We start from the raw sequence: 7071 nt of genomic DNA, 5'->3' as shown, positions 1-7071 counted from the left end.
GTTTACAGAAGACCTTTTTGCTTATGAATGCTTTCATGAACGATAAATATATGTCCAAAAATTGTGATTTTAAAGGAGTGTGCGATAGTGGGTTTTTTTCATAATATGAGTTTAGAAAGTTAATTTTTATTTTTCTACTACTATATATGTGTAGAATTTAATTAAACTGAAAACAACAGGATTATCACAATGCTTTTAAACGCAAAATACTCCTGAAGGTTTTAGGCCTGTTTTTATTACATCTTATTAGGCTACTGAGTTCACTACTGCATAACATTGCAAGCATCTCTTGAGTTCTGAGGTACAACTCTATGTTGACAAAGTAAAACTGAAGTTTACAGTTCATACAGAAATTTAAGAGGGATGGGCACACAAATAATTAGACTTGCAGGAGAATGGTTTACAACTGATTACTACAACGGGGTCAAAGAAATATTTGTTGCATTCTGATAGTATATTGTACTTTCAGGTATAAAAAGTCTTGAAGGTAAGTGTTGCCATTTTATTTATCAAAGTAATGTGACATTACCTCCTTGGTATTTGAAACGTGTGTTTTGTTATTCCAGCAAACTAACTACACTGGTATGAAAGAAATCTAATTCACACACATAGTATTGTGTATTTCTGTGCATGAGTCAAAAGTATTTTAACATATGGAGTATTTTAATGATTTCATATCTCTTGTGTATCACATTGTGACTCTCTCCTGTAGTTAAGGTATTTTACTCCACGATACAAAAGATTTCCTGAAAATTTCCTGTGTCAGGAAATGAAAAAGGTAATCAACACAAGGTCTATTTGAAATTTGAACTTATACACGTACCTGTAATTTACACTTTAGTGAGAGGCTTTGAGAATCTTCTCCATTTTAGTAAATAAAGTGTCTTTTAGGGTATTTCATGTCACTTGATGTGAATTTAGTAGAAAGGGGTAATAATGAAACAGTATTTATTGCCTCTTGTTTATCTAATCTGATCACTTTCTATACAATATATGGAATGTGTATTCTGTACATTCTTTATGTGAAAGATAGATAAGACTAGACTACATTTATGTTTGTTTTCTTCAGCTGGGCAGTGTAGATAGAGGGACCAGTGAGACAACAAAAAGTACCCATAGCTTTCATTTTTTAAATTTCAGTTTAGTCACATTTTTTAAAAAATACTGTGAAAATAGTGGAATATACAGAAGTTTACTGTAGTAAAAAAATTGAAAAATTAATTATCTGACCCAATTTACTGATAGATTTGGAGGAAAAATATCTGGCACCTATCACAGTTCTTTCAGTGTTTTCCAAGTAGAAAGGTACAGTCCGTTAAGATGAAGTCAAGAAAGAAGTTACTTATGTTATCATACGGTGTGATGATCTTATGGAAAGTGATAAGAATTCTGTATATTCCATTATTGCTACTATTCAAAGCTGGCTTAGCACACTCAAAAACGAGGAAGTTTTGTAAAATGAATTTTGATCTTAGAATGCAGTATGCAGATTTATCCACACACATTTTTTTTCCCCATTTCTTTGTGAAAAATATAATTGCTCTTGAATGGATAGAGAAAATCTATTGCAGTTTTAAACAGTTCCCAGATCTGTGCTTGTCAGTGCTTGTCATGGAGTGATCCAGAATGGCTCACTTCTTGATCCTAGCAGTTAAGTAGTGTGGATAATCAGAAGTAATCAAGAGTATTCAGGTTCATTTCCTACAGTCTTTTATCTAAAAATATGGGTATAAATGTACTGAACTTTTCAAAATTAAAGAACTTTGGAGGTGATTAAATAAAACTGCTTTATTAGATAATCTTGATGTCATCTGTTGCATTCAGAGCTGATTTACCACTTTTAGAAAATTTTCTGTCCCTTATACCAAGGAAAGGTTAATGATTGTTTTTTCTTAGGTATCCATTTATGTTTATATATTAAATTTCATCTGCAAACTTTATTTCATAATAAAGTTAAGTCTCATAAAGTCTTTTTGCAGAATTCATACTATTCTGCAAACAGTATTGGCCTGTGACTAATCCTAATTCATAAAAAGAGTAAATAAATTCTTTAGTCATTGTGGTCAGAAGTCTTTGGACTGCTCACTGCTAGTTACCACTTGTAACAAAACTAGGTAAGTGATTGTGGAATCACTCTTAGGATATTTTACTGTGAAATGAAGCATGGCTTAAACTATATTCAGCTACATATGAGGTGAGAAACTGGATTAAATTAATTTAATGGGTGTGGAAATGCGTTAGGTCTTTATTGGAACACAACATTACAGGAGCAATGTGAAACTATTCATGTGATGTGAAGTAGCAAATTCTTTCTTACAGTGGCATATTTTCAACCATATTTCTTACTCATCCAAAAGCTGTTTGAGTTAATCTACAAAACCCAGTGATTGGGATATTAACTTTATCAGCTGAAGTCTCAATTTGGAAATAATTTTCCTCTAAAACTCTGAAATTGGAAACTAATGAAAAATTGGCCAGTTATATGAATAGCAATACTGTAGTTGGCATGTAAAACACATGGAAGGTATCTATTATGTAAAATATGTTTAATGGGGAAAAGTTCAGGTGTCACAAAGGGAAAAAAACTGAGGTTACTTATTGCTTATAACTGTTATAACGTCTGAAAATGTTGCTCAATATTATAACAATTTCTGAAACAAGGGAAGGATTGTTTGCACAGTTATCTGTAGAGAATTTAGAAAATAGCATTGTTAATTTTTGCTACACCTTATCTGAAAAGCGTTTTTCTGTGGTGAAGTAATTCCTTCTTTGTTTTTGTTCTTATTTTCTCCTTTTTCATTTGAAACTGATTCATGTCTGTGTTCTTAGTTTTATGTACACAGTTGATTCTTCTCAGGCCCAGATGGATTCTCCTGATTTTAAGTACTTATTTGTTCATTATAGGGATCTATATTGTTTCTTTTATCAGTTATCAGGAAGGAGAGAAGGATTGCACATCCCATAGATGCATCTTGAATATGTGTAATGCATAGGAGCAAAGGGGGGTACAAAGGGGTTGATAATTTCACACAGATCAATTCATACTTTTCTCTCTCTAAAAATGTAATGCTTATACAAATTTTCTCCAAATCTGTTTGGTAAACATATAAACAATTTCTGATACTGAAGAAATATACTTTTTCCAATTACATTTATATTGTTGTGTACATTTTTGCCAAATGATATGGTTCTGTGTTCACAGGTACTTAGATCTCTTTTGTAATTTGGAATCTTAACTACATTTCTGTGCAAAGTCTGTATTAATAAAAAAAAAAGAATTTTAAATTATAAGACTAATTGGAATACATAAGAAAACCCTTTAGAGCTAACCTGCAAATTTTTCATACTTGGCGTAATTATAAAAGCTTTTTCTTCTGCCAGTATTCAGCCTTTAGTTAGGATGCTTATGACAGGAAAGTGAACAAGCAGAGAGTGCAGAATACAGGGGGTTTTATCCTTTTTTCTCTGTTGGTGCTAGAAACCTACAAAATCAGACTGTCATATGATACAGAATTTGTGTACTCAACCCTGCAGGCTAAATCCTTTCTTTAGTTGAGATTTCATGAAATGTTAACCTTCAGCATGTACAGGGCATTAGAATACTAGGGCCTATTTGTGATTTTTGAGCTTTGGTTTAGGCCCTAAACAGATTTCCCAAAGTCTTTTAAAATAATAGAGAAACCAGCATATGACTGGTAACAATAGCTAACATGCTGTGCAAAACAGCAACAGCTAAAAAGCATTTTAATGAGAAAAAAGATAAATGAACTTTTTTTTTTTTTGCTTCTTTAAACCATATTTTTAATGTTAGTGCTTTCTAGTTAGCAAAACGCTACCTGTGATGGTGCTAGCTAGTGGCAATATTCATGTGTTTTCAAACCACAGTAAAATCTGAAATCCTAAAATGTTGGGTTTTAAGCCCTTCTTTCATGTATTGACAGCATCCTCAGCTTTTGTGCATTTAGTGTTATATAGATGTTTCCCATAAGCCCTTCCTCCTCTCTCTCCGTCTTTACAGTTGCATATTTTATTGTACCACAGATGCAGAAAAATAGCTACATAATATATTTTGGTGAGATTCTTAGAGGAAGGGTAATTTTTTTTTTTATTTCAGTGGGACTCGTAAGATACAAGATTCAGTTCCCAACTGTGTTCCAGTAACTTTCTGGCCTCAGGCAATTACCTTAGTCCCCTGTGTCTAAAACAGCAGTAATATTCCGTATCTATTATGATCTGGCTGTCTGATTTATTCGGTTGTCAAAAGGTTTTTTTTCAAGCCAAGACAGTTGCTTATGACAATTTGTGTGCAGAGCACAAAGGGTACCCTGTCACTGTCACATGCTTATCTAGGTGCTGCTAAAACAAGCTGTTTTCCTAAGCTAAAAATCTCAGTGATTTTGTTTGGAGGTGCCTGATTTTTCTGCTTTGTATGTAGAGCAGTTAAAGTTCAGTTGTAGATGCAGCTGTACAAGAATAAAGGTCGTCTAATCCATACTTTTTTTTTCCTAGTCTAAGAAAAAAGATACTATCAGGAGAATTCTTTTATCATCAGATATTATAATTTTAACATCTGGGCTGCTGAAGATTACTTCAGTGAGAAGCAAAAGAGAGGTATTTGCTGGAGTGAAAGAGCTGATCTTTGAGAAACTCAAAAAAACCCTGTTCTCCTTTTCTTTGATGGAAAAGGAGCATTCAGCAATGCATAAACTGAGGAGTGGTGTGCAGGCATGGAGGGTAACCTCAGCACTGGACTGCAACATGGCAGCCAGGTCATTAGCCACAAAACTAAATCCAATTCATTCAGTATATAAAGTAAGAGGTTGTACTCTAACACTTTGCTCACAGACAAATCCAGTCGCAAGTGCAGGATGAAAAACGATCCTGAACTGCCAGTATCTTAAGTGTGTTTCAAAGTACAGTTTGCTTTTTTGAAGTTTCTGTTTAGATATTAATCTGCTAGTAAGAGCAAAGTTCTGAGTGTGAGTCCTGCCTACATCCTCAGACAGCATTTAATGCATAAACAAGACTTGCTCAGAAGGAAGCAAATCAGATAAATACATTACAGACAAGAAATTGTGCAGTGAAATTCAGAAACTCTGTCAGAGTATGGGCAGGGAGGATCTAAGGAAGCAGATTACAGGGGGAAGGATAAGGTTGAGACATGAACTGTCAGAAAAGTGAAAGAATAGCAAGTATAGCAAGAAGTACTGTTACAGTCTAGCTGATGTTCCCTTTGTGAAAGGTATGCACAAGGTATTGAGTGCATGCACTCAGGAATTCAGAGTTAACTGGGTTCAGCTGAGGCTTGTGCCATGGAGAGTAAAGAAAAAGCATGATAAAAACTGGGAAAAGCTCCTTAGAAGTTTGTGGTTGACAGAGTTTGGAAGGATTGCTTCCATTTACTTTTATGCCGCCTTTGTTCCAATTGCTAAATGGATGACTCACTGTGGGTTGCTTGTTGCTGTCAGAACTATTGCACAAGAACAGGAGCAGTTTGTATGAAATGGTGAGCCTTTATTGCATTTCCAAGTATGTTCCTTCCTAGTACAGGTTATGATGAACTGAATGACTTGGTTGTTGGGTACTGTGTTTCTAGATGTCCTTAGCACTTTACTCTCTTTTTACATACCATAAGAAGACATTCATTGGTTGTATGTGGTAACCATAGTCGATATTCTCATTGAGCTTTTAAATGAATGAGTTTTTAAGATGTAACTGTAGTGTAGCTTTATGCACGCACACTCATTCACAGGCCTTTTATGTAGATACAGAGACTCATGTAATTCTTTGCATCCCTTACAGCACTTTATTCACCTCCTAATAGCCGAGTGCTTCAGTGTACTCTCTCTTGTTTTAAATGGGTTTAAATAATTTTGATGGTTTGACAAGCTCTGCTGGTTTTGTTACTGAGTCAAGATGAAGCTTAGTCTGGAATTGTAGCTCATTTTGTAGCTAAAGTGTGGAAAAGTTGTTACTGCCTCCACATTGCTGTTTATCGTTATTAGTTATCCTGATATTTTAGAACTGTAGTGTTTGAGGATAAAGAGTGAAATCTCTGCAGTTTTCTGTTCCAGGAACATTAATAGGTTTATCACCTTCTAGTCTCATGGAGGAAAGAACTGCATACCCCAGCTTATCCTGTCCTGTATGATAAGCCTACTGCACATGTGCAGAGAAGGAAGCTATGGCTTTATAACAATAAATACTAGTGTTAATGGCACATTCAGGAGTCAATGAACTTGTATACAAACAATAAATTGGTTGCCTGTCGGAATCATTGGGCTAATAGCTGTTCAGTGAAGGAGCACAAAAGGAATTGTGTACCCTGAAAGGACCAAATGCAATGCATGTGTGCGGGGCTGAGCTATTGCACATGCCCAGGGTGGCTGGTGTGCAGAGGAACAGCCAGACTTTGGCAGCACCAAGCAACCCACACAAATTCAGCAACTCCAGAGCTCCTAGGACATGCCAGTTCTGTGCTGGTCCAAGGGTGTGAAAGGAGAAAGACCTGAGACCCCCTCTGAAAGGGCAGCTAGGAGATACCTGCTCTTGTATCCTTTTCCAGAACAGTCCCTGCAAGTGCCCTCAGATGAAATGGGGGCAGCACCAGCAATGGCTGCATAACCAATTTAGGCCAGGAAGGTACAGAAATTGAATAGAAACCAATGCAAGCTGTAGGGCAGCTGTGGTTGAGAACAAATGCTCATACCCACCATTCCTAGGTTGATTGCAATAACATTTTTATTTGTTAATTCATTTCTGCTGGCGGTCAGTTTCAAACTATAGTCTGTACAAATCTCAGCAATCTATTCAGCACTTAACACAGATACATTGTATATAAATTGCTCAGGTTAAGTGGAATGTCAGCGGTATTTATTACAAAATTGTGCTCTTGGAACATTTTACATAATGTTTTGCTAATATTCCATTAATTTATTATATTTTTGTCTCATAATTAAGAACATATTGGGTAAATGATTTAAATTCTATTTTTTTTATTAATTTACATAATCATAATTTAAAAAAACATGACTGGTTTATAACGTTTTATACAAATAAGCAAGAGTATCC

This window comes from Manacus vitellinus, unplaced genomic scaffold (genome assembly GCF_001715985.3).
Source record: "Manacus vitellinus isolate BGI_N305 unplaced genomic scaffold, ASM171598v3 scaffold_4_pilon, whole genome shotgun sequence".
In the NCBI taxonomy this organism is placed as follows: Eukaryota; Metazoa; Chordata; class Aves; order Passeriformes; family Pipridae; genus Manacus; species Manacus vitellinus.
The sequence above is the reverse complement of the archived record's forward strand: the minus strand, read 5'-3'. Positions refer to the sequence as shown.